This window comes from Mus caroli, unplaced genomic scaffold (assembly GCF_978045245.1).
Source record: "Mus caroli unplaced genomic scaffold, Mus_caroli_1 scaffold_5, whole genome shotgun sequence".
NCBI lineage: Eukaryota > Metazoa > Chordata > Mammalia > Rodentia > Muridae > Mus > Mus caroli.
In genome coordinates, this window is record NW_028227260.1 from 85008768 (window position 1) to 85030910 (window position 22143).

General features: G+C 35.4%; 1 protein-coding gene across 3 annotated transcripts in view; it reads right to left on the bottom strand.

The window, feature by feature from the left end:
* Window positions 1-22143, bottom strand: part of Dmd (dystrophin) — a 2436643-nt gene that overhangs the window by 985457 nt on the left and 1429043 nt on the right. The gene's annotated exons all lie outside the window — the stretch shown is intronic.

Sequence of the window (22143 nt, forward strand, 5' to 3'; positions counted from 1 at the left end):
TAGCCTCTCCAGTCTCCTGGTCCCATTTTATTTCTATTTCATTAAAATTTTATTATGTTTTATTAATAAAAACAGTGAAAGCACATATATACTTTTAATGAGTTTTTTCCACAAGAACTAGGGCTAGGAGGTAGACTGTTAGAACACCTCTAGTAACCTCTCTTTTCCTTGAGATACAAAGGAAACATGTTCACCGGTGCTGTTCTTCATAATGATTGTCATTAAAAAGAGAAACTCATTTTTAAAAAAGAACTAGATGGCTTCTTTTCCAAAGCAAATATTTTGCTAGTGAACTAAAAAATATTTACAGTAGCAATTTATTGTGATGAGACATTTACTAATAACAATTGGTAATAAAATTTTATTTGCATGTGCTTATCTCATTGATAATAGTGATATAAATTTATCATTATCATTAGTATCTGTTAACATATATATGTGTGTGTGTATATGCTTTTCCTCTTAATTTTTAAACACAAGTTCAATGTAAAATATTAACCAAAGGGATCACACATCCATCCACACACAACCCTCACATCTCTCACATCTTCTCTCTCTCACATCTCTCTCTCTCTCTCTCTCTCTCTCTCTCTCTCTCTCTCTCTCTCTCTCTCTCTCTCTCTCTCACACACACACACACACACACACACACACACACACACAAATTCTTGCTTTAACATTCTAAAATAGGGGGGTTAATATTAAATCTGGAATCATATATATGTTTAAAACTATGCTTGTTTGTTTAATTGTTCAAATTTGTTTTTGCAGAGTGTTTTAGTTTTCTACCAATCTCTGTCACCTGAACTGCTTTAAATACTGTTGTTGTAACATATACAACTTTCTAAAGTAAATATACTTTTGTTTGTTAAAACCAATGCTAGCCCTTTTTAGGTTCACAGATTTTTTTTTCTCCTCTGGTTGTAAAATAGTTTAAAGCTGTTTTGGTTTGGTCTTTGTTCTTTGGTTTTCCTACATTTGCTTTGATTTTGTAAGGAAGCAAATTGGCTTTTCTCTGCTAAAAAGCAGTTCTTGTCTGACAGAGAGGCTTGCTCTTTTACTAAGTGATCTTGGTTATAGATCACACTACTTGGACATACTATTTCAGTACAGGTTAAATATTTTATCTTGGGACATATTCTACATAACCAAAAAATATAGTGGCTTTTATTGCAGAATATTAGAAAGGAGAAATAAGTAATTTAAAATTCATTTCTTTCTAGAGGTGTTATAATTTGTAGCTACACAAGCATTTATTTAAAAATAACATTTGGAGACTAGATCAGGATGCAGTATGTATGCATGTGTCTGTAGAAATGACAGTCATTTAAAATAAAGGCAATGAGAAAATAGGGTGGAATATGGACTAGAAGTGTTTGATTAAAATGTATAGTTCACTGGTACTGTTTATTTCATAGGAGCTTTCCCCAGCAAGCACTGTTAACCTAAGTAGCTATCTCATTGCCTGGTCTTAATTTATTGATTATGAAAGCCAGTGTTTTATATTGGTATTTCCAAGCCTATAAAACCTTTTTTACTTTATATTTTACTGTTTACTGAGCACTTCCCATGTGTCAGACATTATACTAGATGCTGGTCATCCTTGCATGCAGGGAGAAGAATAGGCTGGAGACACTCTGGATCAAAGTAGAAAAACTAAAATAGAAACCATCTTGGAAGTTAAGTGAATGCAATAGCTTAGGAAGGAAAGCCTGTGGTTAGAATGGAAATAAGTGGATGGAGATAAAAGTTATCTGCAATGGAAGAAGACAAGACTTAGTTTGTACCAAGGAAAGAAATGGAGAACCAATATATTAGTTGGGCATAGTAACCTAGAATTCACAGAAAATCATATACATATGGTTAATATCAAACACATTCATCTAGTTTAATTCATATATTTATGGATTTATAAATACATGTAATATTAACTAGTAAAGTAAGAGAAAACATACATTTGAAAGAGATGGGGGAGCATAAGATGAGTTAGAAAGAGGAAAATGAAAGAGGGAAAGGTTGTAATTATGTTTTCATTTAAAATTCTAAATACATACTTTTAGAAAAAGTATGAAATAATCTAAATTTATTTTGGGAATGCTTGATTATTTTCATGGGAAATGTTGCATAGTAAACTTACAGGAGAAATTTTGCAATTATGCCCTCTTACTACTACGTCTGATTGATAATTTATGGAATAGATGTTTATTAACATTAAACTGAGCATAATGTATAAAGTTGAGAGGCACTATGATAATTCATGGTATTTTTTGTAAGAGGAGACATTTGGAGCCAATTATTAGTCCTAGCTTGCTCTAGACTTGAGATATTTTTCTAGCCTTAGCTGCATCATTCCCGCCATGCATAACCACATCCAGCCCTATTCTATTCAAATGTACAAATATTATTTTCATAATGTTGATCATTTTTTCCTACCACAAATTCCACTCAGAAAACTAGTAATAATCATGACTCAAAATAATTTTCAGGTAACAAGCTTGGGTGAAGCTCATTGGCAGAGGAATTGGCTACCATGTGAAATTTTCTGAATTTGATTACTAGTATGAAACAGTAACAATGGAGATGGATGGACAAAGGGGATAGGGCAAAGTGAAATGGAAGAGGAAGAGAAGAGAAGGGAAGTAGATAATGGGGAGGGAGGAGAGGAGAGGAGAGGAGAGGAGAGGAGAGGAGAGGAGAGGAGAGGAGAGGAGAGGAGAGGAGAGGAGAGGAGAGGAGAGGAGAGGAGAGGAGAGGAGAGGAGAGGAGAGGAGAGGAGAGGAGAGGAGAGGAGAGGAGAGGAGAGGAGAGGAGAGTCCCTAAATAAACTACTGTTTAATGTAATAGGAATTCTATGTGCTATTATTATAGTATCATCTCTAAACGGCTGTACAATGTGGCAAATTTTTCAAAGTGGTAAATACTGTATCAAATATGATTCTACACAAAAACTACATAGATAAAATTTGTTTGTTCTTGTGAAGCTATGCTTTTATTTTAAACAACCTGAATATAATGGAAGACAGAGGACAGCATATCAACCAAGCTGCTATGTATAATGTTATTCAATACAACTGTGGATGATTTTCTTTTTGAAAGATATACTTTTCTGGGCATGTTCAGAATCATAGCTCATAGCGCTCTCTCTTTCTTCTTCTTCTTCTTCTTCTTCTTCTTCTTCTTCTTCTTCTTCTTCTTCTTCTTCTTCTTCTTCTTCTTCTTCTTCCTCCTCTTCCTCTTCTCTCTCTCTCTCTCTCTCTCTCTCTCTCTCTCTCTCTGTGTGTGTGTGTGTATGTATGTGTGTCTGCATTTGAGAAAACATTAGGATAGAAACAAAGAAGTTGAACCAAATGTTATCATAAATCTCTTGAGGACAGCTTTCCCCATTTCTTGTCTCATGCATCGTTAAACATGTTTGCTGCATAGAAAATAAACAGACATGATAATACCAGGCATTGTATTAGTTGCTAATTTGTAAAAGGTTCAAAATAAATTTTGGTAAATTATACTGTACACTAACATAAAAAAGAATCATTAAAGTCAGTTGAATTTCTTCAGACCTTTATTTCTTACTACAAATTAGTTATCAAGGAAAAGAATTATTTCCCAGGATTGTGAGGATAGAAAGAATCACAAATGAGATAGAAAAAGGCTTATAAAAGCAATCTGCCTAACATCTATTCATTGATTTTAAGCTTTCACCATAAGTTAGAGAAGCCCCAAGACAAACTACCACTATACATCTAAACACAAATTGGGCATCATAGTGATGTAGAATCTTTTATATCCCTCTCTCCAGTTATAAAGACATTAAACACAAGCTTCTTTTATTATTCAAGTTATAATACCTGCTGTTAGGTTTCTTAATTTCTAACTCATTATCTGTTGTATGTTTAGATTCCTGTGTTTGTAGAATCTAATGAGAAAAGCCAAATATAGCAACAATTGTTGGCTCAGCATATCCTTAACATAAAGTATCAGGCCTAATGATCGATTCTTTCTCTGTTATTAGTATATTCTAAAATGTCAACAGTATGTGTGCTTGTGAAACACATACAAACCAAAGGAATGCATAAGACTAAAAGACTGAGCACTTAAGAAAATCATTTGCCAGAACTGCCTCAATTATCCATTTGAACCCCTAAAAATCCAGTAATAATTACAGGGTTGAAAACAAACTGGAGCATAGTGGTCTCCCCTCTCAATCTAATTTGTGTAGAGGAAAAGAAGCAATTATGGAATGGAAACATGTCCTAGGGTTTTGGCTCTAGTAATGTTTTCCTCCTAATCCATCATTCAGCATTATAAGAATCTTCCCATTTATGTAAAGCCTCAAAAGAAGTGTTTTCCAAGCCAGTATTAACAGCCCTTTCAAAAATAGTTTCTCTTATTGATTTATTTGAATGGCATGCGGATTTTCTCATTTACCAGTCTAGGTACTACCAAAGCATCCATCTGAACCAGGCTCTTGCTTCTCCCCAGGCTATTGGTATTCCTGATCCCTTTATAGGTCTTGCATAGTTGATCCCATTTTCACACTTGTTTTACACACTCTGGTCATTTAGAAATACATCTTCCAAATTGCTTCCTCTCAAATTCTTTAGCTATACAATATTGTGTGCAATCATTCTAGATTAAACTTCCAGATAGGCAAAACTGTCAGGCAAATCTACTAGTAGATTTCCCAATTAAAAGAATGCTTATTTCCTTGCCTACTAAAACCCATACAACACAGGGAACATTCAGAACTTTTTATCAACTCATTAGAAAATGTTTTCAGGCATATAAAAATGAGTTTCCAATCCTATATGCATGATTTTGTACAGGTAGGCCACTCCACTGCAATAGGGATGCTTTGTTCATTCCTCAGATCCAACACATACAAACACACTTCTACTGTTATAATTGTTACACTCTAATGTACTAGACCAGGGGCTCCACAGAAGCAGAAATGATCTGTTTTGTCCTTTCTATGCCTCCCATTCCAGCCATATGTCTGGTATATTAGGTTCCTTGGAAATATTTTTTTCCCAATGGATAAATGAGTGACACATTTCAAATGATGCCATATAAGCAAATTTCTATCTGTTAATTGTATAATATCCCATAGCAACAAAAACTAAGTTTACTTTATGGTGGCTTTCAGATCCTACTCATTTAGACTTCATGATTTCAATTTGAAGTTTGTGATTATATCTGAGTTTTCTAACATGTTCATGTAGAAGGAAAGGCCATCAAAAGACTGCCCTACCTGGTGATTCATCCCATATACAGGCACCAAATCCAGACACTATTGTGGATGCCAAGAAGTATATGCTGACAGGAGCCTGAGAGGCTTTGTCAGTGTCTGACAAATATAGAGGCAGATACTTGCAGCCAGTCATTGAACTGAGCACAGGGTCTCAAGTGGGGTCCCCAATAGAGGAGTTAGAAAAAGACTGGCAGGGCTGAAGGGGCTTGCAGCCCCATAGGAGGATCAACAATATCAACCAACCAGACCCCCCAAGAGCTCTCAGGGACTAAACCACCAACCAAAGTGTACATATGGAGGGTCCTGTGGCTCCAGCTGCATGTGTAGCAGAAGATGGCCTTGTTGGACATCAATGGGAGGAGATGCCCTTGATCCTGTGAAGGCTCCATGCCCCAGTGTAGGGGAATGCCAGGGCGGGTAGGAGGAGAGGGTAGGTGGGTGAGGAACACACTCATAGAAGCAGGGGGAGGGTGGATGAGATAGGGGGTTTCAGGGGTGGAAACTGGGAAGAGGGACAACATTTGAAATATAAAGAAAATATTCAATAAAAAAGATAAAAAGAGAAAATATCCAATAAAAATACCACAAAAATGCTTTTTAAAACTAAATATCTTCTTATTATACTGTCTCATATATTTAATTGTTCCTGTGTGGAGGAAATTGCCATGTCACAATGTGCAAGTGGCAGCCAGACGACAACTTTTGTGTGTCAGTCAGTTCTTCCTTTCACCATATAGGTTTTAAATATCAAGTCAGATCATCAATTCTGATAGTAGGTGGACACCATTAGCCTCTGAACCACGTGTTTGGCTCAAGTTGATATTATATTGTACAATGAAATATTTTATCCATATTTAGAAATTTCTTAATAAGCAACTGAAATCAAATCTTGACAAAAGTCTTCTACATACATTTTCATGGTATATTTATCTGGAAACTATGAATATCCTTCTAAAGAAGAACAGAAAATTGTGGAATATATTTACATGAAATATTAATCAGTCATCAAACCAAGTGAGTCGCTGTTCCACTTACAATGTAGATGAATCTCAAAAACCATATGATGATCAAAGTAGTTAATATTATATATCCCATTTATATGAATTCCAGACTAGACAAAATGAATTTTTGCTGATAGCAATCAGATTCCTGTTGTGCTTATAGGAAGTAGTTATTGGAAGGAAGAAGGATGAAGTATCGATTTTTAGAGATATAAATGTTCTGCTTTTGATCAAATATTAATTTCCTCATCTAAATCACTTGACAAAAGTTACCAGACTGAATACTAAATATTTGTGAGTTTGTCACTTCTCTGGCCATTCTCATATCCCACTTTATACAGCCACTACAGTTAAACCTAACAAATTCTAGGTTGTACTAATGACTTCAAAATCATACTTTCATACAGTAAGTAGAAAAATAGTCTTGAACAAAGTATTTATATATTTACAATGACATGAGAAATAAATAAAACACATTAGATGATAGAATATGAATATTATGCAGATGGAGTTGTGAACTAAATTATCACAAGTTCAAATTCCATAAAAAACAAGGTTTTGACTTCCTCTCAAATAAATCTGTTTCTTTCCATATGAATTTTTACTTCAATTAACAGATAAATGTAATATCCTTATAAAATATTTAGTATACTACTTCAGCTATGTTAAAGGATACAATGAATTTAAATACATGCTCTTTTAATTTACACATTATATAGAGACTTTTGTAATGCTCAAAGATAACTAACAACTGACACAGATTTAATTGCCAGGCCTCAATTATTTGTATATAGAATTTAAAAGGGCTCTGAAATTGGGCAATATCTAATATCTATATCTATCTCTCATCTATCAAGTGTATATGTGTGTGTGTGTGTGTGTGTGTGTGTGTGTGTGTGTGTTTGTGCTGTATCTGCTTGTCAAGTATGTTCAGAAGATGATGGTTAGATTCTAAAAGAAAAAAAAATGTAGTGATCGCATGAGCTTAAATTCTAAAGAGAAAATGGATCAAGTAGTCTGTTTGCATTTTAAAATTCAAAATTGACTGTATAATGATGATAACAGAACACACACATACACACACACACACAAACACACACACATGGACACACGCGTGCACACAATGAAGTCTCATGACATGACAGAGCACTTTCCACAGAATCTGCAAATGAGCTCAGACTACAAAAGGCTATGGACCTGGGGTGAAATAAGGAGCACATAATCAAGGACAAACATTACAAAAACAATGCACAACCAGAAAACCTCAGAGGAGACGCCAAGCCTGCAATGAATTGAGTTTTGTGATAATGTCAAAGACAACATTCAGAGACTCTTCCACTTAGAGCAAAATGATCTAGAAAGACAGAGGTTCACTGATTGGGCTAAAAGGGAGAAGGTTAGGGATAGACATTAGAGAAAGCAGAGACACTTAGTTTCCTTACTTTGTCTTTTCTGTCAAGGAGAATGTTCATCAGACTGGAAAAGGCATAAACTGTACAAGGAAAATGGAGCCCAAAATAGGTGAGGGATTTTTACAAGAGCACCTTGCTGCTCTAAATGAGCCAAAACCTCTAGGGCCAATCAATTATATTCCGGGGAAATGAGAGTACTTCCAAGGAGCTGTCTTACCCTGTTGCTAGTGGTCTTAGAGGAACAATGTTGATGATGGAGGTGGCCAAATGTCACTTCAATTTTTAAAAATAGAAAAAAAAACTTACTGATATTGCTATTCATTTTTTTCTGCTAAATGGCACTACTAGACATTTGCTAATACAGACAATAAGTGTGGACATGTATTTCTTGTATTTTAGTTTAATTCTTTTTGCAGTGTGAGCAATATACAATGACTTTTTTTAGCTAAAAAAATAGTCCTTAGTGTCTAAACGGAACTATATAAACACATCATTGTACCCACTATTTGAAAGTGTTTGAAGTCTTCAAACAGTGAAGAGAAATCTAGTTATTTCATGAATTTTTCACGGTAGCACTATGTTGGCTTTTGAAAGGAAACAGAATAAGAAAAATTAATATTGTAGGAAAGTTGAGAAATGCACATAGAAGCCAGATTAAAGAAAGACATGTTCAGGGGACTATGAGATGGATCAACATGTAGACACTTGCTGACAAGCCTGAAAATGTGAGGTCAATCCCAGGATCTCACTATGGTAGGAGAAGAGAACTGACTCCCAAAGATAATCTTCTAATGTCCATATGTACACAGTGTTATATGTAACCCTCCTCCAGACTAAAGAAACAAATGAAAAAAAAATAAATAAAAGAGAAAGGCATGGTAAAAGTCATGGATATCTAGAAAAACCATACAGGTGATATGCTTTTTGAAAATTCTTTTTGTTTTCCTTCATCATTTTCAAAGGTAAGAAAAGTGCTATGGTTACTTGGAAGTTAAATGGTAATATCCTCATTTTAACAAGATATTTTATCTTTCTTTAAGATGCTGTATTTGAATTATGGCTATGTAGTATTTCCAAAGAAGACTGTCTTGTTCTATCTAGAAATTTAGGAACACCTGAAAAGTACAAATTTTAATGGATTTTTATCAAGAAGATATTATTAGAGTTCTTCACTGATGTATCAAATGTAGTAGAAAAGTATATCCAGAATGGTAAATCCCATTTAATTATTTCTTAAAAATCATCATTAACCGGGTGTAGGGCACATGCCTTCAATCCCAGCACTCTGGAGGTAGATGACACCCAAATATTTTAGGAGTTTGAAATAAGCCAGGTGGGGTTCTGTTCAAAAAATAATTATAGGATTACTATTTTCATGTAATTTAAATTAATAGCTCTTTTAATGATGCTATTCTGCTCTTGAGCAAACCAATGCTTCCTATGAAAATATCTAGACAGAATAGTTTTTAAAGTTTCCATAGCAAGTTTTGGGCTATAGCTCAGTGGTAGAACACTCACCTAGCTAGCATGACATCATAGGTTAAATCACCAGTAGCGATAGAAAACATTTTTTCAACAGTTTTTGTTTACCTGATAGTGCTTTTTTTTTTTTTAAGAAGAAAAAGAAAAACAAAATGTTGCAAAGTTTGAAACTAACAAAGTTTCAAACAAGAGAAACATACAATTCTTTAGCACATTTTATGGAAGTATATGTAATTTTGGTTTGACACTCAGAATAAAAGAGCAGGAAGTATTGTCATGATTTTGAGTTGCTTTCTCAAATCTCCCATTATCCATCTTTCTTTTCCCACATTTACCATCTGTGGGCTTTCATCTGTATATGTATGTATATATATATATATATATTATGCATCCATATATATACATATAAAGATTATATATATAATCTTTAGGCTTTATGGTAAACTTTAGTCTTCATCTTCCCCTATCATATTATTTTCTATTTATATTGGATTGAGTTGGTTTAAGTTATGCTTTAAACTACCAAATTATGTTTTTAAAACATTTGGGTATTAAAGGAAGAAATAATTCAATAACCCTGAAGGTTAATTTGTTGCTTAAAAAAATAAAAGTTTTACTAAGTTAAAAAATATTCAGCTTTGTATTTTACATAAAAAATATCAGGATTTCACCGGGCGGTGGTGGCACAAGCCTTTAATTCAAGCACTTGGGAAGCAGAGGCAGGCGGATTTCCGAGTTTGAGGCCAGCCTGGTCTACAGAGTGAGTTCCAGGACAGCCAGGGCTACACAGAGAAATCCTGTCTCAAAAAAAAATCAGGATTTCAATTTTCAAAGAATGTTTTATGAAAAATGAGAAAAATCGCTTTAAGATACTACAATGAATTTTAGACTCAGCAATATACATACTTTATCTATCATATCTCTTATATTTATCTCCTATTAATACCAAAAAGATATTTAATACATGTAGAAATTCTAATTTTGTTAAACAATGCAGGATGTAGTATATAGATTAAAGCTAGCTTTCAACAACAGAAAGCTGACAAATTCATGGAAACTGAACAACTGTCTACTGGATCAAAGTTGGTTAAGAAGAAATAAATAAATTAAAGACATTCTAGGATTCAATGAAAATGAATACACACTATACCAAGAATTGTGGACACAATGAGAGAAGTGCTAAGAGGAAAGTTTATACCACTAAGTGCTTACATAAAAGTTGGAGAGATATCTTACAAGCAGCTTAAGGGCACAACTGAAAGCTCTAGAACAAGATGAAGTAATCACAACCAAAAGGAGTGGCAACAATAAAACAATCAACTGAGGATGGCAAAGTATGTACTGATTCTTCTAGGTTATAAATTATATTCTAAGAACTCAAGAACATAGACATAAACAAAATAAATAATCAATTAAAAAATGGGGTACAGATACAAAGAATTCTCTTTTCATTCATTCATTAATTATTAACTATGCATCTTTATTGCAGCTTCCCATTCCTCTTCTCCCTGTCTCTATCCCTCCTCTCTCCTCTCCCCTCCCTTTCTCCTCATAGAAGTAGAGGCCTCTCTAGATGTCTACCCACCTTAGCATATCAAGTTGCAGTACACTAGGTGCATCTTCTCCTATTGAGGTTAAGCAAGGCAGCCCAGTTAGGAACAGAGGAATCTCAAATGGCGAGAAACTTAAAGAAATATTCAATACCCTTAGACATCAGGGAAATGCAAATCAAACTACCTTTTCTCCTATTGGGTTACCTAGTCCATCCTCAATATGAGGGCTTTTATTGTGTCTTATTGTATCCTGTTTTTTCATGTTTGGTTGTTGTCTCTTAGAGACCTCCCCCTTTATGTAGGATAATGGAGGGAGAATGGATATGGGGGAGAGGGGGTATGGGTAAAAGGAGAGGAAATAGTGATTAAGATATATTGTATGAGAGAAGAATCTATTCTCAATTTAAAAACTCAGCAATTTTTACAAAAAGTTTTATCACTCAGAAAAAGAGAAGTGATGCCTATTTAAAGGGATTCACTCATAGAGACTGGGAAGCCACACTGTTTGCAATTTAGTCTCCCAGAGAGATAGTGAGTTATACTCACTATAGTATATTTACTAGTGATTAGATTCAGGATCCCCCATTTCAAAGTTGGCAAAATTTTATAAAGCACAAATATTTCATATAAAATGATATAAATCATTCCTATATCCTACAGAAATCCTACTTTATATTTTAAATCACATCTACATTACTCATAACACAGAGTGCAAATGAAATATTACATAAAACTGAAATATTATATAAATAACTGCATAGAGAATGAGAAATTCATCCATGTATGTCCAATAGAGTGGATTTAAAAACTCTTCATGCTTGTTTGAATCTGTGTTCAGAAATATCTCAGCAGGAAAGGAAATAATGTTTTCCTGCTCAAGCCAAAGGCAGAAATAATAACCTTTAATCAATATCTGTGTGCTATTCAAGACGTTAATGATTGAGTGAGACTGACCTACACAAAGAATGAGAATTTGCCTTCCTAAGTCTACAGATCCATAGGCTACTCTGGTCTAGCAATAGCTTCAAAGCACATAGTGTTATTTCTGATCATGTCTTTGCACACTTTGTTCATGTTCATATTCAAAATGAACCGTTACATAAATTAGAAGTTTACTAGTGATAAAATGTTGAAATTTGGATTTTCATTACCTACCTCTATTTACTTGTGGCCCAATGTTCTTTATATATTTAATCAAATGCCACATACAAGTATCATTAAAGAAAATTGGAGAAATATATTTTATTTTAGGCTAAATTTTTATTTTATTTTATTTAATGCATTAAGGAAATTGATAAACCTATGACAGACCTGAAAAGCAATGACTGTCTGCTGCTAAAGTTGGACCTACAAGTAGGAAAAAAGTATCCTTGTGCTTCTGATCTGTTTGATTATAACAGACAAGCTTCAATGAATGTAGAATAAAAATATACTAATATAGGGGGAAATAGAAAGGGTTTATGTAATATGGAACTAAAGTTTTCTCTTTTTTTTAAACTGTTTACATCACTATTCCATAAAAAGTTTGTAAAATAAGACTTAGGAAAACAAACTAACTTGAGCTCTACCTGTAGTTTTGGAGACTTTCATTAAATTTAGGGAAATATCTGAAAAGCAACACCAAGTTTCATTATATGTTTTCAATAATGAAACTTATTTTGATGAATATAAAAACATTTTCTAGTATCTTCATAACTTGGTGAAAGTAAGGTAAATGTATTGAATGAAGTTTCTTCTAAAAAGTTATTTTTACTTTTATTTTGATCCTAACACTTTATGGTCTTCTTGTGTGAGCTCTCTGTATTTTAAAAAGCACACTTTTACTAGTGAGTTCTTTTAAGAATCTTCTGTTAGAAGAACAACTTCAGCTATTGTTTTACTACACCAGTGGAGTATCATAGCGATACACCTTATGAAAACACATATTTTGTTTTGTTTCTCAGTATATATGTATTAGATACCATATTAAAAAAAAGAACTACACTAGCATTATGATTTCTTCTATATTATGGTAGTGTCTATTACATTCTTTCCCTTAGGCTTGTTGGTATTTGACAAAAGGACAAATATACCAAAAAGTTTAAAAGAATGCTATGTAAAAACAATATAGTAAGTCAAGCTTTAGATATATGTCAAATGGCTCTGTTTTACAAATCCTGTTTGAATTTTTAATATTGCCAGTATTGCCTGAGGTTAAATAGACAAAAGCATTATTACCTTAAATAAGAACATTTCCTGAAATGTTTAGAAGATTATGAGAGTGGTTCTTTAAACCTAGTATATTTTAGGAATGGATGATTTGAACATCATAATATCTATGACAGGGAAAGCTGAGAAATATAGTCATATTTATAAAAGCACAGTTCTGATATCTAGGAATAGAAACTTCACATCCAATTTTCTAAACAAAGAGGATCTATTGATATTTTTAAAAGATTAATGACATTATAATACTGATTTTATAATTGACTACAGTATGGATTTGATGATGAACCTGAAGACAGAGAGACCAGATGAGAGTTATTACATTTTATACTATTATGACTTTCGATTAAGAAAGATTTTGGAAGCAGAAGTTTTGAGTAGTAAAATTGTGTCCTACAATAAATGGTAAAAAAAGAGGCTTCAATTATCCAGGCTAGAAGAAACAGGCTGTAAAATAGGAGAGTTTGAAAAGAATAAAATGATGCTTTTGTTAAAGTCACACACAAGCTGTTGACATAAGAAGATAGGAGTGGAATGACTTTTAGGGGTCTATACCTGCAAAAACTGGAGTAGAACTGGAAATACATACTGAAATAGAGATAAATGAAATATTCAAAGGCAACACAGTATAATAAACCATGGATGGTGCTACAGATGTAATGGTGAAACAATTCATATCCAAGGATTTCAAGATACAATTAGGGATAGAACAAAACAGGAAAACCTCCTATGAATATTACTAAAACTAAATGGCTACTAAGTTAAAATATGAATACTGAATATTATTAAATGGAAGAAAATACAACGGAGTTGGGACTTATAAGAGTATTGATTTTGAACATACTTTTCAAAACTACTAAATCAATGCCTACTATATACTAGGCAGCATTTTCAATGTGACGATCAGCACTAACTTCCCATAGGAAGGAATTTAGTGAAGTATATATAACAAATTATTTAGAACACAGAGTCTCAATATTTTAAGATGACAAAGAAGAGGATTAAAATGCACTGATAGGAATCAGTCTGTGCTCTTCCGGTCAGAAAAGCACCGGGACAGCTGGGGCGCAGGGTCGGCTGACACTCACCAGCTACCCACAACATCCGCCACAGGATCTTAAGACTTCTGGTGAGTGGAGCACAGCTTCTGCTCCAATCAAATTGCGCGCGGGACCTGAGACTGCATTAGTTAGGGAAGCAGAAACCGGCCTGAGTAGGGCCACAGGCCTCATCAGGCCCGATCAGCACCAGGGTAGCAGGAGCACAGGGTTGCCTGACACCCGCCAGCTACCCACGACCCGCGCCGCAGGATTTTGGGACTGCTGGTGAGTGGAACACAGCTTCTGCTCCAGTCCAATCACGCGGGACCTGAGACTGCTCTGGTTGGGGAGAGAGAAATCCGGCCTACATAGGGCCACAACCCTCTTCCGGTCAGAAAAGCACCTGGGAAGCTGGGGCACAGGGTCGGCTGACACTCACCAGCTACCCACAACACCCACCACAGGATCTTAAGACTTCTGGAGAGTGGAACACAGCTTCTGCTCCAATCCAATTGCACGCAGGACCAGAGACTGCATTAGTTAAAGAAGCAGAAAACCGGCCTGAGTAGGACCACAGGCCTCTTCCGGCTGGACCAGCACCAGGGTACCATCAGCTACCCACGACCCCCGCCGCAGGATTTAGAGACTGCTGGTGAGTGGAACACAGCTTCTGCTCCAATCTTTAAACAGTGACGATAACAACTAACCCCAGAGATTACCAGATGGCGAAAGGTAAACGTAATAATCTTACTAACAGAAACCAAGACAACTCACCATCATCAGAACCCAGCACCCCCACTTCGCCCAGTCCAGGGCACCCCAACACACCGGAAAAGCTAGACACGGATTTAAAAGCATATCTCCTGATGATGATAGAGGACTTCAAGAAGGACTTTAATAACACACTTAAAGAAATACAGGAGAACACTGCTAAACAGGCAGAAGACAATAAAGAGGAAGCACAAAAATCCCTTAAAGAATTGTAGGAGAACACTGCTAAAGAGTTACAAATCCTTAAAGAAAAACAGGATAACATAATCAAACAGGTAGAAGTCCTTACAGAAAAACAGGAAAACACATCCAAACAGATGATGGAAATGAACAAAACCATACTAGACCTAAAAAGGGAAGTAGACACAATAAAGAAAACCCAAAATGAGGCAACACTGGAGATAGAAACCCTAGGAAAGAAATCTGGAACCATAGATACGAGCATCAGCAACAGAATACAAGAGATGGAAGAGAGAATCTCAGGTGCAGAAGATTCCATAGAGAACATCGGCACAACAATCAAGGAAAATGTAAAATGCAAAAAGATCCTAACTCAAAACATCCAAGAAATACAGGACACAATGAGAAGACCAAACCTACGGATAATAGGAATGGATGAGAATGAAGATTTTCAACTCAAAGTACCAGCAACCATCTTCAACAAAATTATAGAAGAAAACTTCCCAAATCTAAAGAAAGAGATGCCCATGAACATACAAGAAGCCTACAGAACTCCAAATAGACTGGACCAGAAAAGAAATACCTCCCGACACATTATAATCAGAACAACAAATGCTCTAAATAAAGATAGAATACTAAAAGCAGTAAGAGAAAAAGGCCAAGTAACATATAAAGGCAAACCTATCAGAATTACACCAGATTTTTCACCAGAGACTATGAAAGCCAGAAGATCCTGGACGGATGTTATACAGACACTAAAAGAACACAAATTCCAGCCCAGGCTACTATACCCAGCCAAACTCTCAATTAACATAGATGGAGAAACCAAAGTATTCCACGACAAAACCAAATTCACACATTATCTCTCCACGAATCCAGCCCTTCAAAGGATAATAACAGAAAAAAACCAATACAAGGACAGGAACCACGCCCTAGAAACAACAAGAAGGTAATCCCTCAACGAACCTAAAAGAAGACAGCCACAAGAACAAAATGCCAACTTTAACAACAAAAATAACAGGAAACAACAATTACTTTTCCTTAATATCTCTTAATATCAATGGACTCAACTCCCCGATAAAAAGACATAGACTAACAAACTGGCTACACAAACAAGACCCAACATTTTGCTGCTTACAGGAAACTCATCTCAGAGAAAAGGATAGACACTACCTCAGAATGAAAGGCTGGAAAACAATTTTCCAAGCAAATGGCATGAAGAAACAAGCTGGAGTAGCCATTCTAATATCTGATAAGATTGACTTCCAACCCAAGGTCATCAAAAAAGACAGGGAGGGGCACTTCATACTCATCAACGGTAAAATCCTCCAAGAGGAACTATCAATCCTGAATATCTATGCTCCAAATACAAAGGCAGCCACATTCATTAAAGAAACTTTAGTAAATCTCAAAGCACACATTGCACCTCATACAATAATAGTGGGAGACTTCAACACACCACTTTCACCAATGGACAGATCATGGAAACAGAAACTAAACAGGGACACAGTGAAACTAAGAGAAATTATGAATCAAATGGATCTGGCAGATATCTACAGAACATTCTATCCTAAAACAAAAGGATATACCTTCTTCTCAGCACCTCATGGTACCTTCTCCAAAATTGACCACATAATTGGTCACAAAGCAGGCCTCAATAGATACAAAAATATTGAAATTGTCCCATGCATCCTATCAGATCACCATGGACTAAGGCTGATCTTCAATAACAAAATAAATAATAGAAAGCCAACCTTCACGTGGAAACTGAACAACACTCTTCTCAATGATACCTTGGTCAAGGAAGGAATAAAGAAAGAAATTAAGGACTTTTTAGAGTTCAATGAAAATGAAGCCACAACATACCCAAACTTATGGGACGCAATGAAAGCATTTCTAAGAGGAAAACTCATAGCTCTGAGTGCCTCCAAAAGGAAACTAGAGAGAGCACACATTAGCAGCTTGACAACACACCTAAAAGCACTAGAACAAAAGGAAGCAAATTCACCCAAGAGGAGTAGATGGCAGGAAATAATCAAACTCAGGGGTGAAATCAACCAAGTGGAAACAAGAAAAAACTATTCAAAGAATCAACCAATCAAGGAGCTGGTTCTTTGAGAAAATCAACAAGATAGATAAACCCTTAGCCAGACTCACTAGAGGGCACAGGGAAAGCATCCTAATTAACAAAATCAGAAATGAAAAAGGAGACATAACAACAGATCCTGAAGACATCCAAAACACCATCAGATCCTTCTACCAAAGGCTATACTCAACAAAACTGGAGAACCTGGATGAAATGGAGAAGTTCCTAGACAGATACCAGGTACCAAAGTTGAATCAAGATCAGGTTAATGATCTAAACAGCCCTATATCCCCCAAAGAAATAGAAGCAGTCATTAATAGTCTCCCAACTAAAAAAAGCCCAGGACCAGATGGGTTTAGTGCAGAGTTCTATCAGACCTTCAAAGAAGATCTAATCCCAGTTCTTCACAAACTATTCCACAAAATAGAAACAGAAGGTACTCTACCCAACTCATTCTATGAAGACACAATTACTCTGATACCTAAACCACAAAAAGACCCAACAAAGATAGAAAACTTCAGACCAATATCCCTTATGAATATTGATGCAAAAATCCTCAATAAAGTTCTTGCTAACCGAATCCAAGAACACATCAAAACAATCATCCATCCTGACCAAGTAGGTTTCATCCCAGGGATGCAGGGATGGTTCAATATACAGAAATCCATCAACGTAATCCAGTATATAAACAAACTCAAAGACAAAAACCACATGGTCATCTCGTTAGATGCGGAAAAAGCATTTGACAAGATCCAACACCCATTCATGATAAAAGTCTTGGAAAGATCAGGAATTCAAGGCCCATACCTAAACATGATAAAAGCAATCTACAGCAAACCAGTAGCCAACATCAAAGTAAATGGTGAGAAGCTTGAAGCAATCCCTCTAAAATCAGGGACTAGACAAGGCTGTCCACTTTCTCCATACCTATTCAACATTGTACTTGAAGTCCTAGCCAGAGCAATTCGACAACAAAAGGAGATCAAAGGGATACAAATTGGAAAAGATGAAGTCAAAATATCACTTTTTGCAGATGATATGATAGTATATATAAGTGACCCTAAAACTTCCACCAGAGAACTCCTAAGCCTGATAAACAGCTTCGGTGATGTAGCTGGATATAAAATTAACTCAAACAAATCAATGGCCTTTCTCTACACAAAGAATAAACAGGCTGAGAAAGAAATTAGGGAAACAACACCCTTCTCAATAGTCACAAATAATATAAAATATCTTGGCGTGACTCTAACTAAGGAAGTGAAAGATCTGTATAATAAAAACTTCAAGTCTCTGAAGAAAGAAATTATAGAAGATCTCAGAAAACGGAAAGATCTCCCATGCTCATGGATTGGCAGGATCAACATTGTAAAAATGGCTATCTTGCCAAAAGCAATCTACAGATTCAATGCAATCCCCATCAAAATTCCAAATCAATTCTTCAACGAATTAGAAAGTGCAATCTGCAAATTCATCTGGAATAACAAAAAACCTAGGATAGCAAAAACTCTTCTCAAGGATAAAAGAACCTCTGGTGGAATCACCATGCCGGACCTAAAGCTCTACTACAGAGCAATTGTGACAAAAACTGCATGGTACTGGTATAGTGACAGACAAATAGACCAATGGAATAGAATTGAAGACCCAGAAATGAACCCACACACCTATGGTCACTTGATCTTCGACAAGTGAGCTAAAAACATCCAGTGGAAGAAAGACAGCATTTTCAACAAATGGTGCTGGCACAACTGGTTGTTAACATGTAGAAGAATGCGAATCGATCCATTCCTATCTCATTGTACTAAGGTCAAGTCTAAGTGGATCAAGGAACTTCACATAAAACCAGAGACACTGAAACTTATAGAGGAGAAAGTGGGGAAAAGCCTTGAAGATATGGCCACAGGGGAAAAATTCCTGAATAGAACAGTAATGGCTTGTGCTGTAAGACCGAGAATTGACAAGTGGGACCTCATGAAACTACAAAGCTTCTGCAAGGCTAAAGACACCATCAATAAGACAAAAAAACCACCAACAGATTGGGAAAGGATCTTCACCTATCCTAAATCAGATAAGGGACTAATATCCAATATATATAAAGAACTCAAGAAGGTGGACTCCAGAAAGTCAAATAACCCCATTAAAAAATGGGGCTCAGAACTGAACAAAGAATTCTCACCTGAGGAATACCGAATGGCAGAGAAACACCTGAAAAAATGTTCAACATCCTTAATCATCAGGGAAATGCAAATCAAAACAACCCTGAGATTCCACCTCACACTGGTCAGAATGGCTAAGATCAAAAATTCAGGTGACAGCAGATGCTGGCGAGGATGTGGAGAAAGAGGAACACTCCTCCATTGTTGGTGGGATTGCAAGCTTGTACAACCACTCTGGAAATCAGTCTGGCGGTTCCTCAGAAAATTGGACATAGTACTACCGGAGGATCCAGCAATACCTCTCCTGGGCATATATCCAGAAGATGTCCCAACCGGTAAAAAGGACACATGCTCCACTATGCTCATAGCAGCCCTATTTATAATAGCCAGAAGCTGGAAAGAACCCAGATGTCCCTCAACAGAGGAATGGATACAGAAATTATGGTACATTTACACAATGGAGTACTACTCAGCTATTAAAAAGAATGAATTTATGAAATTCCTAGCCAAATGGATGGACCTGGAGGGCATCATCTTGAGTGAAGTAACACAATCACAAAAGAACTCACACAATATGTATTCATTGATAAGTGGATATTAGCCCAAAACTTAGGATACCCAAGATATAAGATACAATTTGATAAACGCATGAAACTCAAGAAGAATGAAGACCAAAGTGTGGACACTGTGCACCTTCTTAGAATTGGGAACAAAACACCCAGGGAAGGAGTTACAGAGACAAAGTTCGTAGCTGTGATGAAAGGATGGACCATTTAGAGACTGCTGTATCCAGGGATCCGTCCCATAATCAGCTTCTAAACGCTGACACCATTGCATACACTAGCAAGATTTTGCTGAAAGGACCCAAATATAGCTGTCTCTTGTGAGACGATGCCGGGGCCTAGCAAACATAGGAGTGGATGTTCACAGTCAGCTATTGGATGTATCACAGGGCTCCCAATGGAGATGCTAGAGAAAGTACCCAAGGAGCTAAAGGGATCTGCAACCCTATTGTTGGAACAACATGATGTACTAACCAGAACCCCGGAGCTCTTGTCTCTAGCTGCATATGTATGGAAAGATGGCCTAGTCGGCCATCAATGGAAAGAGAGGCCCATTGGACTTGCAAACTTTATATGCCCCAATATAGGGGAATGCCAGGGCCAAAAGAATGGGAATGGGTGTGTAGGGAAGGGGGGGCGCTATGGGGGACTTTTGGGATAGCATTGGAAATGTAATTGAGGAAAATATGTAATAAAAATATTAAAAAATAAAAAAAAAAAGGAATCAGTCTGCACTGATGACAGGAGATCAAAATGTTCTAAGTAATTCTCTCTTACTGAAGGAAAAGAGGCGATGTAACCTGCAAATATCGCAGTGAAAGCTTGAGTTTTAATTGTTAGAAACAATATCAAATCCATAGAAATGTTAGTAAAGCCTTTATGTTGGAATGTTTAGTATAGTTAAGATTTTCAATGAATAATATGACACAACCTCTTCATAAAAACACAGTGGTAAATGAAGTTTTGAAGACATTGAATATTAGGAAGCAAGAAGGAGATGCTAAATTAGGACAATTTCCTTTATGTGCAAATAATTAAAGCTGTCTAGAAATGTTGCAAATAAATTGAAAAATTCTAAATGGTGGTGCTACATTTCGAAATTTGTCATCTATCATTGGCTCTAATTATGCATGGTAACTTTATTTTTAATTTAATTTATAAGACATTAAAATGCATACACACAATATAAAATTGCTTCTTAAATACTCATACATAGTCTTTGCTTTTGCTTAAATCACACTTCTCTAATTCTATCCACATTAAACTTTCCTTATTTAAATAATCTATGCTGAATGATCACTCAGAAGTTAAGAGTGCTCTTAAGGTGGGCATGAGCACTTACAATAGGTGGCTCACAACCATCAATAACTCCAGCTCTAAGGTATATGAGGCCTTCTTCTGGCCACCACACCCACCCAAACTCACATAGATACACCTATTCATGTAATTAATAATATAATAGAATCTTAAATATAATGCTATCAATATAAGGATTTCAACAGTTTGATTTTGTCCATGATTATAAAATTATAAATCACACGATTGCAAGTATAGACATAATGCATATATTAGACACAGGATTAAATTTTGAACTATAATTGTTAACTTCTTAGGCATATTTTACACATGTGATTTTTGTATTAATAAGTATTATATGTATTAATGTCTTCTAGTCAATAGGCATTATTCAAATTCATATTTTAAATGCTTTACAGTTCATTTTTATCTCTAAAACTTGCTTAATGATTTTCCAATTGAAAAAAAAAAGCTAAATTTATCCCATTTGGTTTCTCAGTTCTTTCTACTATGAATAATGCTTCAATAAGCATTCATGTATGTAGATGTACCCTGAGGTTTTTATTCTATAGGTAAAGCTCCAGGAAGCATATTACTATGTACTGTAGTTTCCATTTCTATAACCCTCTATAATCTACTTTCACCCTTATGATGTTTAAAAGGCTACTTTCTCATATTTCTAAACAGAAAGGCTTATTTTAATATAACATTGTCATACTTGCATAGTTTATAGAAATCCATAAAGTAGCTCCATATTTTGTTACCTATTTCGAGTTGTACAATGACAAACCATGTTGATAACATTAAAATTATATCTTTATAAATTATACATAGCATTATATTTCCTTTTCCTTTCCGCTATCTTATACTTTAAAGGCACATATGATAAGAAGTATTGGATTAATTTAAACAACTAAAAAGAAATTATTTTTTTCCTGTGAAAAAAGACCTCATCTGCCTTAGGTTAGGGCATTTTTCTTCATGACCATCAAAGTCTATAATTCAAAAACAATCAATCTCCTGGGAAAGTGTAGTAGTTGAAAAGAAAACCCCTTATATTTTATTTGTAGGAAAAAAGTCAGTATGTCAGTATTCTTAAATTTAGTTCAAATTTCAAATGTGAAGTACAGATTTACATTCACATCCAAGCAGA